This window comes from Amblyomma mixtum, chromosome 7 (genome assembly GCF_055824585.1).
Source record: "Amblyomma mixtum isolate Tamu chromosome 7, ASM5582458v1, whole genome shotgun sequence".
Taxonomy (NCBI): domain Eukaryota; kingdom Metazoa; phylum Arthropoda; class Arachnida; order Ixodida; family Ixodidae; genus Amblyomma; species Amblyomma mixtum.
In genome coordinates, this window is record NC_143018.1 from 48578856 (window position 1) to 48599206 (window position 20351).

At 47.5% G+C, this 20351-nt stretch overlaps 2 long non-coding RNA genes across 2 annotated transcripts in view; one reads left to right on the forward strand and one right to left on the reverse strand.

The window, feature by feature from the left end:
* Positions 1-20: 20 nt before the first annotated feature.
* On the reverse strand, positions 21-1482 carry LOC149335999 (uncharacterized). Its single transcript, XR_016284131.1, has 2 exons — positions 478-1482; positions 21-405 (listed from the first exon to the last, which is right to left on the reverse strand). It is a non-coding gene; the product is annotated as an uncharacterized LOC149335999 (long non-coding RNA).
* Positions 1483-3631: 2149 nt separating this feature from the next.
* The window catches only part of LOC149336000 (uncharacterized), a 51777-nt gene continuing 35057 nt past the window's right edge, over positions 3632-20351 (forward strand). Inside the window, exon 1 of the long non-coding RNA XR_016284551.1 lies at positions 3632-3969. This is a non-coding gene — a long non-coding RNA (uncharacterized LOC149336000). The remainder of the gene's footprint in view (positions 3970-20351) is intronic.

A 20351-nucleotide genomic window follows, 5' to 3' on the forward strand; every position in this document is an offset into this window, starting at 1 on the left:
ACCAACCATACGACACCAGAGCAAGTTTTTGCCTATTTATTTCAGCTGTCCGGGAGCCACGGTGAAGATCAGCGATGGTGCGGCAGATTTGGCCCAGCGCGAACCCCTGCAGGCAAGGCGAGAGAGCCCCCAGGAGCTTCCCGACAGCGCCGGTAAAAGCGCCACAGGTCCGTCTTTGCTGTGGGCAGGTAACAGCCAAACTGGTCGGCTCAACGGCTGCGGCTCTTTCGTGTTGCAGCGCCCTTGGAAATGAGATGCCGTGTCGTCAGAAGCGGACGAGCGGAGCCTATAGTGAAGCCACGACTAGGCTCGTCTTCGGGGCCACCCCCTCAACGCTCCGGCCAGGTTCCAGGATAGACTTCTAAGCTGTAGGCGGCCGTCAGGACAAGGCTCTGCAGGGGTGAGCTGGGGAAAACGATTGAGAACAAGTTCGCTTGTATAACAAGCACACTGTCAACACACCAGAACATCGTGCACCTTGAAGAGAGTCCTTCCAGTCCCGCTGCAAAGGCGATTATCAGGACCGTCCCGAAGGTGCCAGTTGCTCTGGATTGTTTACAGGGAATATTTGAGCCTCGTGGAAGTCCCAGCGGTGGCAATGCGAGAGGATCCCTTTACCGCTCCTCGACGGCGACCAGAGTTGCAGGCGCCACGAGGCAGTCGTTGCTATGGGCAGGTAACAGCCGAACTGGTCGGCTCAACTGCTGCGGCTCTTTCGTGTTGCAGCGCCCTTGGAATGCGGCCATGAACAGAAGCGGACGAGCGGAGCCTATTGTGAAGCCACGACTAGGCTCGTCTTCGGGGCCTCCCCCTTCAACGCCCCTGGCAGGTTCCATGGTAGACCTTGCAGCGTCCGGGACCGTCAGGCACGTTGCGCACCGGCTGGTTCTCGCTCAAAGAGGACGCCCGCACCAGCGCGTCGTAGGAGGACCGGGGAGGAATCCTGGAAGCTCAGCAGGTGAAGCAGGACAGGAGTGGTCTCTGTTGTGGCGAAGTAACAGCCAAACTGGTCGGCTCAACGGCTGCGGCTCTTTTGTGTTGCAGCGCCCTTGGAAATGAGATGCCATGACGTCAGAAGCGGACGAGCGGAGCCTATAGTGAAGCCACGACTAGGCTCGTCTTCGGGGCCACCCCCTCAACGCTCCGGACAGGTTCCGCAAGGACCGTCCATCCTCCCGCAGGCGTCGTCCACGGCGAACGCTGCGTCGAGGCTTCCTCGGAGGATGTGTCAGCTCACGGGGATGTTAGGCTTGACACAGGTGGAGAAGAATTAGGAAAAGCACATCACAGCGACTGGTGGAAGGCTGGATGGCGAAAGGGTACTTGCCGACCAGCTGGTCCCGGCCGTGGCTCCCGGACAGCTGACGCTGGCGTTCGATTCGCGCCCGCTTTTATAGCCTGCCACTTCGTCTTCCTCGCGTTTCTTCGCAGCCCTCTTCTTCAGCCCCTTCGGAAAGAAAAATTACTGCTCCGCGAGGCTGGCTAAACGATTGGATTTACGCTGTTGTTCGAAATCCTGTGCAGGAAATGTGCATTCCAGTGCGAAAGAACACCTGTACGCAGTCTGCCACTCCACACCCATACTGTGCGTTCTCGCAATATTGTGCGTTTCGCGGTCTAGAGCGAAAGTCTTGTAGGTTTGTTTTTCGTAACTATTTTTAGCATGGTTTAGTCGTGTTTTTCCACAAAAATGACCCCAAAAAGTAGAGAGGCACACGGAAGAAGGACGAACAAGGCGCTGATTAAGATTTGGCGGCGAAGATAAGATGGAATATTTCAAAGGCTATTAGGGAGCAAATCAAACAGCTTTATGATTCGAACGAAGCGACTCGGCTGTTGTAGATTAGCAGCGTTCTATCTAAGCGACCTGTATACTGTAATGATGCCTTTGTAATATTTCAAATTGGAAATAAATAATCGGTTTTTGAGGCCTTTGCACTGAAGAAGAGAAGAAAGAAGTTTGAACAAATTTTGTCTGTGGGGACAAATTTCTGATATTTCTCAGTAAAAATCCAACACTGAAATAAATATACCCGCACCCTGGTTGCTTTTTCATTAGGATCGTATGTCAGTTAGCCTGAGCTTTATGGATTAGATAAAAATAATATGCTCATGGCCATTTAATTCCCAGCTTTGCTTTGGAAACCTGTAAATGCCTGAAAGCATGCGATGGGTCAAAATGTAACGGGTCGTGGATATCCTGGCCCGATAGAAGCGATGAATAAAGAGAGCTCTACATTTGCCTGTCGCATAAATTCAAGCGTATTTCTGAGGTGTCCTGAGATACCGATAATGGCGTGCTTTATTAGTTGTCACTCATGGTCTCTGCAAATCCCGGCCGGTTATTCTGAAGCTGCAAGCACCGAAACACACCCCTGCAATTTCTAGCTATTGCGTCTTGTTTAATTCAGCAAAAGCATCACTCTTAAATTTGTTGTCCCCACTGACGCTCTTCAGAGGGAGTATGAGGAAACGGCAGATTGATCAGCTCCGGAGCAGCCAGCGCAGCTTTTTGTCAGCGTTTTTTGATTGTGCGTCCCAGATGACACGCTACACTTAGTTGCGGCAAGTCACCATTGCTTCCAACGGGGGAAGTGTATAGACAGGACGTCGAGTAAAAAAAATAGGAAATAAAGGACATCTCTCTGCAGCTATCTGACTCCCCGTGCACGCCCACTCTAATTACTGATGACGGGATGCCACCGTAGAGGTTGCAATCATTCGATAATTTACCGAACATGAGGACAGGTAGTTATCAGTTCTGCTCTTCAGGACGACAGGCAAGTTTCGGGGTGAAAGAGTGAGTGCCCGCGTAGTACGGTGTTTTATTCGGTTGTAATTATAATCTGCACTGATTCATTGCACACGTCAAACCTGCTGGAAGGAATGGAAATGACGCCAATTACAGGCCAGCTTCAAACGCAGCCAATCCTTGCAACCCGCATAATGGCCGATAGTTTTCACTGGGAGCTCCATTCTGTAGATTCCTGCTGATTCTTGTGAGATGGTTGAGACCCATTACTAACTACCTCAGTATTCTTCTCAGATTCTTGGACCGCGGAATCGGATGCTTTAATTAAGGTTTTCGGAGGCTCTGACCTCCCGACTCGTGCACATATAGGAGTGAAAACCATCACCGAGCCCTCCAAAAACAAAATACTGCGTACCCTGCAAAGGGCATTAGAGTTAGGCCGTGTAGGACTCGTTTTTTTCTCCCACGTTTCCCCGTATTTTGAGTATTTAGTGTTTCTGTGTTCCTGCATAACCAGTTCTTTACCTTCTTCTTCTTTCACTTCCATGGGCCAACTGCCACGTCAGCACACAAAGAGAACGATTACGACATCTCTTTCCTCCTGTATTTTTCAGGATCCGGCATTGTCCCCATTCATGTTATTTCTTTGGCTTGTAAAGCAATGCATTTAACAATTAAGCGACGCTCTCTTCTAATCGATTGTTTCGAACATTCAGAAATGTGAGGTAAACCAATGAGGAAGAAGCTGCGGATGAACAGAGTACTTATCGCGTTTTTTATAAAAAACGTATTTATTTTTGTCGCTGACATTTTTGTCGCTAACATCAGGGGAGACACGCCGGTCTTGGCAGCAGCAACACAACGAAATACGTCGCGAATCTGCAGCTAAGTGTCGGGTGGTGCTTTAGCGTCTTTGCTTTCAGAGTGGCTGAACGAAGTAAACCTGCTCTGATGCTGACATATTCGACCAACTCGTAGCACTCTGAACAGTCAGTGCCCTGATGACCAACCCCCAGATTTCTTTTTCCGCAGAGCATTATATCCAGATTCCTGTCGACCTGGCGCCTTTTGATGGAGGTGGCGCACGATCGGAATATCCTCAGCCAAGCGACACCGAGGAGCAAAGGACGTCCCTTCAAAACTTCAAGCTCTCGAATATTTGACAGCTTGGCTGTGTAGCCGGTTCTCCCGAGCGCTCCATTTTCGCATGTCGTCCGGTGAGTGCGTTCATTGCGCTCGCATGAAAGCGTCTCTGCCCGCGCTGTACTTGGGCAGTCGCAGCTCTTGGGTTACTGTATTCTTGACTGGGAAGTGTAGCCGCCGTAGCACAGCTACCCCACCCAGCAAGCGGACCTTGTGATATTTCTGGGTGGGCTGAATTACCATTAAGCAGGCGAGAGAATTTAGTGTGCAAACCCGATACCAGTCCATCTAGTACAATCGTATCGTGAAAGCATTGCAGGGTGGTACCGCTCATTTCCGTCGCAATGGGACCAGTCCTTAAGATATTCTTGCCATGAAACCATTTAGAACAGAACATCAGCATGGTGTGCTTGGAAATAGTACAGATCTCGGGAAGCACCCTTGAACGATGAAGAGCACAGATGAAGAGACTGTAATTAGGTAGGACGCTTGACCTCCGATTAAGCTGTAAACCACACCACTACAACAGCGTTCTCAAGGTGTAGTACAGATCCAATATCGATTTTCCAAACATAGATAGTTAAGGTCTTTGAATATGTTTAAAACTGCCAGTGGGTCTGCTGCAGTTTTGCATTCTGCTTGCCAGAATCGAACATTGCGCTTGTAGACTGGTACGTAATTGCGCACCGTTTGGAGACGACTGACCTTACCTTACCACGTTTCCTGCGCGTGATCTTTCTTGCTGCGTGGTTTCCCGCACTTCCTAAGTGTTTCTCTTTTGCGCGTCGAAAACGGTTATTGCAAGAAAGGGGTAACGTGGGCTGCCTGCCCCACTCACCTTTTCTGTTTACGAAGCGAAAGCTTCACTATGCTAGGTAAAGCCTGTTTCGCGGTGGCCCAAAGTTTCACCTTCAAATGACCCACCAGTGCGTCTGTCTCTTTCTGTTGTCCGTTGTTTTTATGCGCTTTCCAGGTTTAACAAATGACCTTGTACTTCGAAAGCAGAGGAAAGGCGCATAACTGCCCCATTGGAACAGTGGACACCTCAGTCGTGCTTTAAGCTACGTGGTGGTAGTGACAGTTGTGGGCTACATGCGTTGGCAGTCACAACGTTATGGCAGAAACACGGCACTGAAGCCATAGGCCGTCGGTGTTCATTGTGTTGATTGGCGTTGACAATGTTTTAGACTCCGATGATTTTAAGGCAAGGAAGTGCGCGTACTACCTCCCTGGGTCAGTGAACACCTGAATCGCACTTAGTTACCTGGGGTGGTGAGAGAGAGATGTGGGCTGCATGCGTTAGCGCTGACAACGTTGTGGCAGACACGCGGCACTGCAGGAATAGGCCGCAGCGTTCATTGGGTGAGCAGACTCTCGCGATCAACCATTAACTGCCACCAGCCAAGGTGGCAATGTTGGCGCGCTGCCTATCACTCGCCGCGGTGGCTCAGTGGTAAGGCGCTCGTCTACCGAGCCGGAGTACCCGGGTTCGAACCCGACCGCGGCGGCCGCGTTTCGATGGAGGCGAAAGGCAAGAGGCGCCCGTGTGCTGTGCGATGTCAGTGCACGTTAAAGATCTCCAGGTGGTCGAAATTATTCCGGAGACCTCCACTATGGCACCTCTTTCTCTCTTTCTTCTTTCACTCCCACCTTCCTCCCTTCCCTTACGGCGCGGTTCAGGTGTCCGCCGAGATATGCGAGACAGATACTGCGCCATTTCGTTTCCTCAAAAACCAAAACCATTCAATTTTCAAGACACAGCGCCAATGGTTTTGAAGGGCAATCCTCTAGGAAGGGAAAACTTTATTTACACTAATGGTGTTTCCTGCGATTTGGGGGCATCTTCAGAGACGTCTTGGTTCTACCCCCAGGAGCCTTCTCTGTCGAAGTCGTCCGCCTCTAATCAGTGGTCGGTTGCCCTCAGTCCAGGGCTCCGCTGGCCACTGCCGCCCGTTGAGCTCGCTGTACCAGACCTTGTTGGTCTTCGCAGCGGTCGCTGGACAGCAGAGTCTCCCACTGCTCCGCACTCGGGTTTTGTATTTTGGGGACCACGTCTATGTTTTGGCAGGCCCATGTGATGTGGTATAGTGTAGGTTTTTCGTCACACCAGGGACATTTGTTCGTGTATATCGTAAGGTGCATTTTGTTTAGTATATATAGGTTTGGGAAAGAGCCTGTTTGTAATTGTCTCCAAGTGACAGCTTCCTCTCTGCTGAGAGATTTGTGCGGTGGGGGATATCGCATTCTTCTGCCTCTATAGTTTTGCAGTATGGCCGAGTATTCCCTGGGTGCTGGCGCGAGTTCCGCGGTCTCGTCGGAAGCTCGGAAAGTAATGTATCCTCGAGCTCTCCTGTCGGCCTCTCGGTTCCCTGCCACCCCCGTGTGCCCCGGTACCCACACAATTTTGTGTCGGATCTTGTCGTTTTGTTCTTCCCGGTTTTTAATTCTGTCACTCGCTGCGAGGAGTATACGGAGCGCATGACGACCTATCCTGCCATTCATGTAATTTCGGCAGGCTGTTTGAGAGTCCGTAAGTATTGTTAGCGACCGCCCGGTTCTATAGCCCTCCGCCACCGCTAGAGCAACGGCTACTTCCTCGGACTCTGCAGCTGTGCAGCCTCGGAGAGACGCGCTGGTCATTTCGCGTAAAGACGAATCGACCACCGCCGCTACAGCGATTTTGGTATCTCGTCCTCTCCAAGACGCGTCTGTATCCTCTAAAAGAAAATATTAGGCGTTGTGATGGTAACCTGCGAACCAACCGAATTACGAAGGGAGTCGCTTTCATGGTGCGACAGTTCGCAGCTTGCTGCGAAGGCAGTGAGACGGGTAATGTTTACTGCTCAAAGACGCTTGTGAATTTACCGTATTCACCACTGAATGCTTTTCGATAGCGCAAACCGTATTTTAGGGCTATGTCGAGATATGGCACGGTGGGGGTGAGCAAATAAGTTTTTTGTTTTTTTCTGCTGTAAGGAGGGCGTTTTGACGCGGTAGCGTGAAGGAGCTCGCGAAAAATCCGGCGTTCCCGTTGCAGTCGTAGACTGTGAGAGAAAAAATCTACGAATTACTGCAGAGAAGGAAACTACGAGGCAGGTGGGCTACGTAGGTCGCGTAACCATGCGACGTGAGCAAACTGCGCGTCTTGGTTGTTAATTAAGTTAATTAAGTTACCTCGTCATACCACTGAGGCGGAGTTAGTGTCCCCACCAAAAAAGTTTTTTAACGCAGCTAGAATGTCCATGGTGTTGTTCAATCCTTAATCTCTTACTTATTTCACTCCTACCTTCCTCCCTTCCCTTACGGCGCGGTTCGGGTGTCCGCCGATATGTGTGAGAGAGATACTGCGCCATTTCCTTTCCTCAAAAAAACAAATCTACAAATTTATGTGAAAGAAAGAAAAATTGACACCACTTATCAGTTGTTTCGTTACAAAGCGAATAGAAGTTTAGAAAAGAGGAAAGTTTAGGTTATTTGCGCATTTTTAGCTCACCTACATGGAGTGGTACGAGGTGGCGGCGCATAGGTGTCCCCAAATAAGTGCTAAGGTCCATCGTCTTGCTCTGCAAAGCATGAAAGCCATAAGAGAAAGCCACTACTGCTGCAAGCTGGAGCTATGCTAAGTGCAACGAGTAGACGGGGTGTTCGTTAAATCCGCGTGTTTTGCCTGCCCAGCTCCGCTGAACAGAAAGCAGAATACTGTCGGAGAGAGTGGGTAAGCTTGCCAGTAGTGAACCGCCTGCACCAAGAGATATCTCTGAACATTCTGAACAAAAAACTCAAACTGCAGTGTTGTGGCGCCATCTGTTGCCTGTTTACATTAACACCTCGACCGACGATAATTTATAGCTAGAACTTTCGTTTCGAACAAGGACGAGAATACGTCGTATTGAAATCATGCTGAAAGACAGCATTCCCGAATTTACACGGAGTGTACATGAATCAGCGGGCTTCCAGGAGTGCCAAGCGTAGCGGAGCCGCCGGCTTCTCTGTGATGTACGCAAGCTTCGCAGCAAAGCAAAATGGCTTAGGATGGATAAGTAGGCAGCTTGGAGAGCCAATGCTCAACTCTGGCTCCCGTAGGGAAGGTATGCATGACCTGTAGCCTACAGTGTGTCTTGAATGACCCGTGACGGGCAAGGCAGCCTAACCGTACCAGTTGCGGCTTCGAGCAAAACGTCGCGTGATTACAGTCTCAGAGCTCTGACCCGCCGCGGTGTTAAGTGGTTAGAGCGCTCGGCAACTGAGCCGAAGTTCCCGAGTTCGAACCCGGCTGCGGCGGCCCCGCTTCGATGGAGGCCGAAAGCAAAAGGGGCCCCTGTGCTGTGTGATGTAAGTGCACGTTAAAGATCCCCAGGTGGTCAAAATTATTCCGAAGACCTTCACTATGGCACCATTTTCTCTCTTTATTCTTTCCCTCCTTCCTCCATCCCTTCCGTTACGGAGCGGTTCAGGTGTCCATCGAGATGCGAGACAAATACTGGGCCGTTCATTTCCTGAAAAATCGATTTTTTTTTTCAGGGCGCTCACCGATAGATGCACCATGTGAAGTTCAACACCTCTCTCGCACCCTTTACTTAGAAGGTGAAATATGAGCAGCACTCGGATGCTCATTTGCGCCGTGGAAAGATAATAATAGGTGCTTCGTCAAAATTCTATTATCACTCATACTTTGATAATGGAAGGTCACTTTGTTGGCCGCTATGTTATTGAGAATCGGTTGAGCACTGTTAGCTTCGGCTGCGGTGCTCTCCGAGCGCTGTGATCAGTAATTATCCTAAGCCTTTATGTTCTTTTTCTTCTGACTCAACTAAGGAGCCCTGTTAAAAAAAAATACAGGAAGCCCACTTCTCAGTGTCTGGAGTTGTGATGTCTCCAACCTTGTCTACGAATCAATTTACGCTAAACGCCATGACCGCTGCATCCTAAAACTGCCAGAGTCTTTGTCCAATAGTGCACGTGGTGTGGTTCTACTGCTTCTTTCTGCCGCACGGTTGACCATAGCGCATAAAGGGAAGGACGAACACGGCAACCTGACTCAAAAAGCGTAGTGATTAGTAACAATATGAACAACCAATTCACCGGACCCTCTAGCTTTGAGAATATCTTTGTCGGTCCCTTCTTCATAGCCCTAATGTCAGTGCAGCACTATGAACTTTCTGAAAGGCTGGTGATAGTTAACTGTTATTTTTCTAAATAGCCGTCAGTTTCTTACTGTTAGCTGCGTGATGGGTGAACGCCGCTGGTTAGATGCCGCGGAAACCATGCAATGGTTCCCGCTGCGAGCGAGTACATTTGAGTAAGAGCCGAAAAACCAAACGGGTGGCGCTAAAATTCTGTTCTCTTCGAACTAACTGTAGGACAGTCGGGATGACAAAACCTGGCTTGGGGTAGGAGATCTTGGTCGTCGCTCCTGTTAGGTTAACCTGCCTTGCAGAGTCGGAGAGCCTGGCAAACGTGCTCTGCGGTATGGAAGTACCCTTGGATGCCGACGACCGCAATGTTGACAAATAGCCAGTGTCCGCTATCTACGGAGGCCTCAAAAGAAGCTTAGCTATATCGGAATCATTTGAGAAAACCCACGACTCAACCCATTAACCCCACCCTGAAAGCCCACATCTGATACACACATCCCTTGCCATTCATCCCTGAAAGCCCACATCTGATACACACATCCCTTGCCATTCATCTTTTCGCAGGGCAGATGAGGGGAGTCTGCCAGGGCCAGCACCCCAGGATGTGGTTTTGCTGCTATGCGTAGCAATTTTCCCATTCTTTTATTGTTTGCCTACGAGTGAAAAAGGATCACTTGTTCTTGCATTGAATTCTTTATGTTTCGATTGGTTTAAACCTGTTGTGTGTGTGCGGTGCAGGCTAAGCCCTTTATTTTGCAATATTTGGAGGCAGCCCCATACTAAGAAATGTTAGCTCTGCGCGGAGATAGAAATCTTACTTTCCACTAAAACTTATGAATCGTCATAGTAGCGAATGTCATATTTACCATGTAAATTGCACCGGAGGCTTGTGCATCTCCACACTTACTTGCTCTAGAGCGCCGGCAAGATTTGCCTTTTCAGAAATCTGAAAAGTTGTGTGTCTAATACTAATTTGCTAGCTGGAAACACTGAAATAGCATGTGAGTGGAATATTAATTATTCATTCTTTATATTCTAGTGACTCAGCTTGCAGAGATGATCATTTTAGCTTTTCTATGATGTATGTAACTGGTGGCCTTGTTATTCTGAAAAAAAAAACGTCTTTATGACCCGAAGAAACCTTCTTTACGCATTGCCAACAATTTTCGGCGAAACACTTTGTATAATAAAGTGCGCATATGCGAACAGCTGCATACATATGCACTAGTCCTTCAGTATAACGGAGTGGATTCGAAGACAGTCAAGCGTAGGCGGGGGCTGCAGCAAGTTTTGTGGCTGGATGAGATTAAGAAGTTAAAACGTAGCGCTGTTCTCAGAAGCCCGTACAGAAGACGGTCATTGTGATCTTTTGCGTCTCCACACCAAGACACCATTGCTAAGGAAGGGTACAGATAACATATTTCCCTCCCGTATCTCTGAGTACTCCACGCTCAAGCTGTTATCTGTCTTGCTTTCGCACCTGCAACTATCACTTTATCGTATCTTTCTTCTTGTAGTTGCTTGAATGTTGACAATCGGATACACTTCTTCTGTCACATATTTGCTCTCACATCTCGGTCATTGTCTTCGGTTCATCATGGATCCTAATTTTGCCGAATATTTTTCAGTAAATCTTTACTCTGCAGAAATCAAGGGAACTATACCAAGGCTCTCTGGCAGCAACCCTGAACGACGCTCAGTTTACTTTAAATCTTATAAGCGGATATTTCTATCCCCGAACACCTCCCAACTTACTCTAAGGAATATGATTTACTGTTCCCTTTCTCTCTGGCCTCAGGGTTACTTTCTGCTCATCAGCCGGTGCGATGTCTACTTCCGCCAGCAATAGGCCACGCGAAGAACCTTGGCATGAACTGGCATGCTAAAAACCGATAGGTTGAAATGACGGTGTCTACATATTGAGTGCTGAACCCTGCAGTGTTCTTTAGCCTCTAGCATAAAGACACGTATCGAAACACTGTGATGAGCAAGTGCCCTTCGTATTACTTCCTCAGAAGACGAGAAAAGAAGAGCTTACAAGATAAACTGAGAGCAGCACAGACTAGTGAAGTTTAATGTCGACACTGAAATCCAGCTGGGCCTAAGTGAGACACATTTCATTCCAGCACAAAGCATCCATACATTTCGACCAGTTGCAGTTTAGTGACTTGAATTGGTGACGTGTGACCTCATTCTACGTCGTTCCAGTGAAGGACTTGGCTCTTTCCTCACGGGACTCGCAGCGTCCGGGGATCCCGGTCGGGAGTTCGACGGCTAGGGCCCACTGCACAAACACAGTGCGCCGTCAGATTCAAGGTAGCGTCACGAAGCAAGGATTTCGGTGACATGGAGTCTTTGTAGGCAACCTGCAGCGTCTCTTTTATCTCCACGCAGCGGAAGTCGCCGTGAGAGCTGCATAGATGATCGGGACATCTGCACTCGACAGTGGGTATCACCCGAGGTATCCTATTCGGGTCGATATCAAGCACCTTGGTGAACGTGCACTTCGATCTGGCCTCTACAGCTTCACACTGTGGCTCTGGATCGCAGGATTTTGAGCAAGTTTTGGAGAATGCGGAAGCCTCCGCGAGAAGCGGGGTCAGAAGAATCAGCAGTAGCGCTTTCATCGTGGTCGTACTTGACGCTTGGAGGACCTCTACGGGAAAGGAGTCTATCGTCTTGGGTTCGGTGTCTTGCCTTCCGTTCAGCGCCTTCCAACTACAGATGACGCCCGGATGGAGGATAGTATGGCGTATGGCTTTGAATCCTCGAGGTTGTGGCTTGTTTGACTTCCTTGCTATGGATGGGATGCACTGACAGCTGATTACATTCGTATATATTACGTTATCTCTAGTGCTGCCAACTTCCCTGACTGAAGCAGCTTGACACGATTAACTCTGGCTAAAAGCGTGTCACAGAAACAGTTTCAGTCAGAGACTGTCTAATTAGAGCTAGTTCTCAGAGGCCAAGGTGATGCATGAGCTTTTCTCGGAGAGGCATCTTTTATAAGAGCGCTCATAGCGGAAAGGGTTCTCTTTCGCCTCCGTTGTGTTGTCTCAGTGCTTCCGTGTTTCTTTCGTTTGCAAGAGGACGGCCAACCTCGGCATATAGTAACTTGTTGGGAGCGCGGATGGGCGATCACTTTACTTTCGATTTCGTGGGAAGTGGCAGAGATATGACGATGATCGTAGAAGCTGGGGATGGGACGAAATGTGACTCTTCGACAGAGTGCCAGAGAGGAGGTTAGGGTGAGGCGGAAAGCAAATAGTCTACATATCCAGTCCTTGTTGGGACTGAATGCACTGCTTTCTATACTGAGCGATGTCAGTCTGCAGAACAGTGTTGGTATGTTATCTCATGATGTCACTCGCTCCACCATGCAACTATTTTTGCAGCTGCCAGACCCTCAAACACTTCAAGGCGGCCGCACAGAACCTGCGGTGCTAGTCCGATAACCCGGATTTCAGAGCCCATAGAAACCCGTGGTAATCGATGTGTCTCCATTACCATTCTGCTTTCTTGCTGGATGGAAGCGTCCTTATGCGCTCACGTACAGCGAAGTGCTTGTAATAGGGCCGTGCAGTCAGACAAGGATGCTGCACTACTATGGTGATAGCTCTGTATGAAAATATGACCCCAGTATACGGTGCTTTTGTATCTTTTTGGAAGAAAAAATATCCTCGAGCAGGGGAGGATTAATGGCAGCGTTATTCTTATGAACACTGCTGTCATGCGCGTTTTAAGAAGTAGGCATTTAAAGCTAACTTGGAACTCACGCATGTGAATAGTCTTCGTATTTTCTTCAGAAAGAAAGACTTCACGTGAGAGCTATGCATCGTTGTATTCGCTTCCCATGCCCACATGCGATACGTTCGGGGAATCAACTTGGTCTGAGTAATTGTGTGCAATACCAGATAGATAAGGACTCGAATGGGTCGCCTCCTGGGTCAATGTACGAGTACACTGATGTCGTGCTCACGGTTGGCACATTTTAACTGGTGAACGAGCGAATATGACAGAATAGCCTCATATTGATATGCGACCAGTTCTGCTCTCAAAGCATTAAGTGCTGTATTATCGCGTGTAAAACCACTTCTCATGCTATCACAATTATTGAAGCAGAAAGATGGCTTTGAGATAGGAACTGTGTTCTGTTCGACGTTGAGCGCATGTGACATATCTATCGGTACTGCAAATGTGACCTGCGTCAGCTGAATGCATTTTGACCGCGAGGATCTCAGGTCGGTACGCAGTGGAAAAAGAAAAAGAAATGCAGCATGTTCGTCGGAGCCGGGTAGTCAAGTGGGGGGAACCTTCACCGACCCAATTTTGGCGGCCCATTTGAGTCCTTATCTCTCTGGTATTGCACATAATTACTCAAATCACGCTGATTGCCCGAACTGATAACATGTGGGCATGTTCACTGCTGTCACCCAGCGTGCGTCACTATTTCTGATTGCCGGTGGCAGATATCTGATCTAAGAAATGGAAGGATCTAAGGTAATTTGCGGGCAGCCCACTTGCTAGTTTAATGAATCCGACGTCGGGAATATGCAGGCAGCCCGCATTTGATGACTAACCAGTCCTGTCGATTGCTGATGCAGGCAGCCTATATGCAGCTATAGTGCATGATAAGGGTTGATTCCAACGCAAAAGCAGTATTTCACAAGGTTAAACCAAGTCACTGAGTTTGTGTGCAGCTTGACCTTGAGGGTGACCTCGGCCAAAGCATAAATAAATAAATAAAAGGAACTATTGCTGCAACCGTGATTCAAACACGCAGCGGCGCTAACAGATCAGCTTCACTGGCCACTGCACAAGAGCACATGCTATCACTGCAGCCAATCACGCCTCGTGTTAAACTGCAGCACATTCTCGCGCTGTGCACTGCACGTCGTCTTCATCAGCTAATACTACTATCGAACTAATATCGTCGCCAGACGTGCCGACGACCCATTAAACCGAAAACGTGAGCTAATAAAGACTAAAGACGTACTTTCGCACATCTACTCGGCTTAACTACGTTAAAACCCTACCACTTTGTTTTGTTTCGTACGTGCGCTAAGATTATTACTCGTCAGATTATGTACGGTCAGGCAGAAATGAAACGCGAGCACGCATATCCCATACTTCAATACTTTGCAATGAGACATTCTGTTAGAACCGGTTTATGGATGCCTGCATCTGTAGACTCTCTACCCAGAAACATGAATTAGTCTAGTTTTATAGGGCAACGGATAGTGAACGGGAATATTTTCTTTTTTTTTTTTTGCAGCCGTTGTTCATGTTTTATTTCTGCGTAGTTGTACGTACTTGGCTTGTGTTAAAATGAAATCATATAGGGTTTTGTACTAATTAAAGCAGTTAAGAATTTTTCGACGAACTTGTAGCAATTGTTTATGAACACGGATAGTGCAAGTTAGCCAGTGGATAGAATACCTATCCAGAAGAATGAAGGCGTACTGGCTTGTTCAGCCTCCTCAGGAAGACGCCGGACAGATTGCGGTATTCCGGTGAAAACCATTTCGCTTTGCAGTGGTCTTTCTTTTATTGAATACATACACGCCCGTAGTCGGACCGTACCACCTCACCTAGTGGCCAAGCCGCCGCGGTGGCTCAGTGGTTATGGTGCTTGGCTGCTGACCCGAAAGACGCGGGTTCGATCCCGGCCGCGGCGGTTGAATTTCTTTGGGGGAGAAATTCTACAGGCCCGTGTGCTGTGCGATGTCAGTGGACGTTAAAGAACCCCAGGTGGTCGAAATTTCCGGAGCCCTCCACTACGGCGTCTCTCATAGCCTCAGTCGCTTTGGGACGTTAAACCCCATAAACCAAACCAAACCAAACCAATCACCTAGTGGCCACTTGATCGGGCCGCCGTTGGTTGGAACCTCATGCTGGGCGCGTGCTTGCCTTCGTCCTTCAGGTCATGCTCGACTATAGGGAGGTTTTTGACAACGACGACGACGGCGATGTTGTTCTGAAACCTCCAGATTAAAGGCTAACGCTGTAAAAAGAATGAATACAGGCTCAGAAGTTAAATATTCAGACTACTTCTGAAACATTTCTCTAGAGTAGAAACTCGTTAATCGCGTACTTTGCGGTTAATATTGAAACGACCCCGTCACTGCTTATTGTGAAGAAGAAAATGGGGTAAGTTTTCGTTATTCGCCGAGACTATTTTTTCTGGCCCTCCATTTGAGGTAAGAAGTGAGGACGCTTCGAGCTTAATTTTTAAGCTTAAGATGTTTACTATGCATACTGATCACGTGGTAGCCGCCATTGTGCATGCGGGATTTACCGCACGTACTTAGCGTTTGTGCCAATTGACCGGAGATTCGAAGACTGCAGAATACCTGCTTCTAATGCGGAACTTGTCGCTCAAAAGTGCACTGACGCCAAAACGTCAGCGTGATGTTACCGAGTCTTTCCACATGTTATGACTGCTTAACACACGCCAGGGTTCGTGCACATGTTCGTGAACTTTAGTAGTAGGTTTTTGCGTCATAAGTGTTTTTTGTGTTGTCATGCTTTTAAGATATGTTTTATGTGATTTTATAACTATAATTGCTCCACGGTGCTTTCCCAGGAAAGAATGCTGACTATTGATATAACGAAAAGTTGAATTATGCAAATAAAACCCTAAATATTTTGAATGAGCAAGAAGCAACATTCATTATGTACCCTTTTCGCTATGCTCTCACACCCACCCTGCGAGACGTGTTTAAGTTATTTTATTTACGGACAGGAAGGGAACTTAATAAAGCAATGAAAAAAATCAGCTGAAATTATACAAAATATAGAGCAATTCACATGGCAATTCATAACACAAATTGCACTTACAACATAAATAACTTGAAAAGTAATAAAACCTTAATTCTTATGAGGAGCAATCAGGTGTAATACCAAGGATATAAAAGCATCTTGAGAACAACAGCATCGTGTGAAAGACTATCTATCTAAGGCCATTTCTGTCGAAGGTTTCAGCGATTCCGAAGCGGACACTTTGACGTACGTAACGATGAACTATGGCGTAACATACGGTAATGCATCATATTGTTTAATGATGCGAAATAATTTTCGCCTAGTCTTTTTGTTTCTTTCTTCGAGAACATACGCGTGTGATGTTTCCACATGTTGCAAGGTCACACGGTAAACCTCCTAGCGATGGTGCATCAGGGCCTCTTCAAGGCTGGGCAGGAAGGAGGAAACCAATATGAGCACCCTCCACGTTCAGGTGAGTGGAGTCTGAAGGCTTCGCTTGCTGCTGATAACTGCAACCGCATGCAACAATAATCACGGAGTGGAGCAACGCAGACTGCCGTGAGTTCCGCATTGACACAAGGTGACCCGGAGTATTGCGTGAGGAAACTTTCTCAGTGTGTTGCCGTAGGCTATTCGCACCTTTAAATAAGGTATCGCTGGCACAGCATATTTTATTGTCTTGTTTAATATTTCATCGAATGCTGCAGGCACGCCTTTCAGTCGTCCTTGAAGCACGTCAAAACAAACACATGCTTGAAAATTCAAAGGCAGGCGATCATACCATACCCTTTACTCTTACTGCGGAAGAAGTGCTAACGTCAACATCCCATCAACCTGACTTCAGTTGAAGTGACTGTATCCCAAATGAGCAGCCTTCACCTTTACCGTCCAGTATCATCGCCCTTATAGCCGCCTCCATACCATTTATCGTAGCTAGGGCGCTGCCTGTCCACCCATCGCTACCCTGGGTCCACCACCCCAACCTCGACCTACCTTCGTCCTTGAGAAGCGGCTCACATCAACAACCTACCCATCTATACCTTCTACAAGATCTACACCCACGTTAGAAATTAGAAAAGTGACGGCCAGATAGGATTCTGCAGGGCCAGGAAGCCCCACCCACTAGCCACCTCCCCACCTCTTTGCTAGGGGCTACCGACCTACTGTGGCCACCCTAGACCCGCTTCCATCCACCTTCGACCTCCAGAAAAATTCTGTCGCGTATGTGAAGCCTAAGATTAGAGTAAAATACTTCGTTAGTGCTAAAGATTGAAATTAATCCCCGAGAGAAAATACATCTGCTTTCTCGGAATTTTCTCATCAGATGTCTGGTTGTCCCGCAATTTTTTGCGACTTTCTCGTAATGCTGTGTGCAGCCGCAGGGCCACGCATGTAAATGAGTGATGCGCGCATATTACCAGGTGCGAACCATGCTGAATGCGTTCGATACCAGCTAGGACATCTAATTGGGCTAGTATGTTACATGATCCAGACGCATCCAGACGCAGGATCCAGGCACGCACATTAGAGATGCGACAAGACACACACTGGTGTCCTGTGGGTCAGTGCATCACCAAATTTTATCGTGTGTGGCAGAGCCACAATTTCAGCATTCCTTCAATTCAGCTGCGAATATAGGCCACGGATGCTATTTGTATTCATGCCGGCAACTGGAACGCACCTTAGATACAAAGTCGAGCCCATAACTTGCCTTCGCGTCAAAGCGTCGTATTCGAGGGAGGCAGTTTGTGTTGTTTAAGTAAGAAAAAAAATGCAATTCGTCACTTTTGGGTTCTAAGTGAAGTGCGGTGTTATTTTTCAGGAATGGACGAGGGCCAATTGTTTACACATACTAGACCTCGAGTTTTAAGAAATACTCAGCACCGTACATGCGAGCTTTTATCGGTTCTGTGCGACTTTTAAGCGTTACGCTGCCTGAAAAGCAGATAAATTAAATTTTTGGCCTACCTAGAATCACAGTTTTTACCTCATTACTTGGTCTCGTATATTTTCTTACGCACTTTAGGCTTAAACGTTCGCTGTTTTTTACGTGCAGGTCCAAATCTGTGCGCGCGTGTAGACGCCTAATGTTGTGCCACAGGTAACGTCTGGCTTTGGTTCAGTTTCTTCTTTAATAATTTGCATAGGTCTCAGAGTAGTAGCATTGCACAGAGTCCTGAGATGGTGTCAACAATAGCATTGTGGAAAATGGAAAGTGCAGAAAAGATTTCAACCATCATATAGTACTCCAGATGTGTTTCCTTTGTATGCTGACTGCATTTACTCGACGAACAGAAACGGAAAGACAGATAAGAATGCCCGATACGGCTGAAACTGACGTCATTGTCTTCGTAGAGTGTGTTGACTCTTCCGTACATATCTTGATCTTGAGGCTGTGTGAGAAGGGAATTCGCCAGGCTCTACTGTGTAACGATTCTTTCCCGGATGCTCTTTTCGTATTTTTAACTAGATCATCTTTGCCTTTAATAGCCGAGAGGGGTGACCGACATCACAGGCTGGCTGCCAGCCTTGAATTCATTGGCCAGTACGGGCTTCCTTGCAAACTTCCGACCTTGACGTAGCATCGACAGAAATGACTCCCGAAAAGTGCTTTACAAAATATTGGCACTCCCTTAATGGATGGATTTGAAGGTAGCTGAAAAAGCTCACCACGGGTACGCGAATCAGGCGCGACCAACGAGCGACCATCGCGGAAAAGTGCAGTGAATGACATCCTAAAGCTTCTTTGGGTGAATTGGGACTAGACTAAGAACGAAGCTTTTCTGCGAAAGTTCCCCACCACGACCTCGGATGATACAATGAATCATTCATTACAAATCAATAATTCCAATCATCGTTCACTGCTCCGCAAAAGGGAGCATGATGAACACTACCACATTTAGACCTGACGTCCTCGTTGCGCCTTGACAATGCATGCAATGACAAGTGAGGTCGCGTGCACTGGAGTGTTTCGTGATTTAGTGCTAGAGACCTCAAATCTGCTGGTAGAATTTTTTTTCTCTCTCTTAGCTTTTGTACAGTGTCAGTATGCCTGACGCATGGCATGTTATACAACAAAGCACTTTTGACAATTTTCGCTGTAGGTGTACTAAAATTTTGTTTCTTCCTTGAAAAACGTTTTCTTTTTTTCACGTAAGTATTATTGTTTGGACATTCCACATTTAAACCCAGAAAACGGGAAGCTCTTGGAGAACAATATTAACATGCATCATCATCATCATCAGCCTGACTACGCCCACTGCAGGGCAAAGGCCTCTCCCATGTCTCTCATATTAACCCTCTCGTTTGCCAGCTGCAGCCACCGCATCCCCGCAAACATCTTAATCTCATCTGCCCACCTAACTTTCTGCCGGCCCCTGCTACGCTTGCTTTCTCTTGGAATCCACTCAGTTACCCTCAAGGACCAACGGTTATCTTGCCTTCGCATTACATGCCCTGCCTAAGCCCATTTCGTTCTCTTGATTTCGACTGGGATGTAATTTACCCGTGTTTATTCCCTCACCCACTCTGCCCCGCGGTCTCTTAACGTTACACCTACCATTTCTCTCTCCATCTGAGAGACCTGCAACGTTTCAAAGACCTGCAAGCTGCTTTCGAGTGCGATGACATTGAACTGTGGACGCTGGGCACGAACGAGGAAGTGCCGCTATCGGTTCGTTCGCTACCGTGAGGGCGGTACAAGTGGCTACGCTACTTGTTCGTCGAGAAGCTTTTCCAGCGCTGCCTTAACACCCGATATTGCGACTCGCCTTCGTTTTAACGAGCCGGAGCTAGTAAATGTGCAGGATTTATCCTTCACCTCTCAATGAATATCTCTCGATTATGTAGTAATCGCTAACAAACTTGAAATCTCTCTCGTTGAAGGCACTTGGGTAAGTTTTCTTAACTTGAAGTGCCTCGTAGTTTAGCTGTCTTTTAAGAAATATTCACCAAGCAATTAAATGCATCGTTTTCAGTGTAAACCGAAACGTAAGAAATATTTATGATTGCAAAAATAATTAAGTTCTTTGTCAATTTGGAGATAAATTACTGGAATCTTACCACCTGCGCTTGTGGGCGTACAGGATGCTCCACGTGCGGAAGTTATAATTCACCTAGAAGGATAAGCGTAATAGTTAGGGTAATATTTATCTCCGTCCTCCGCGTCATTGCCTCTTGAAATGAACGCGTCTGGTTTCGCTGTTCCTAATGTATACGGAGTGACTTTGCCTCTTCCCCCTTTCAGTGAATATATATCACCTATTTCACCTATTTCTTTTTTTCGGGTGCCGAAAAAAAAAGAAATAGGTGAAGACTAATATGCAGAGCATATTCTTCCTCTGGATGGATGAAGGTGGGAACGGGCCTCGGATGCCAGTTCCCACTTATTCATATGATATGCTTGGAGGTGTCACAGGGTGTAAGAGTCCCTGTGTAGAACTGTTTGGACATTTGAATGGCTGACGTTTCACGCAGCTCGTCCAGTAACTGTTGTTTATATTGTGCATTCTTGGCCAGTTAAAAGCGTTCATTTCTGCAGTCAGGAGTCCTGGAAAATT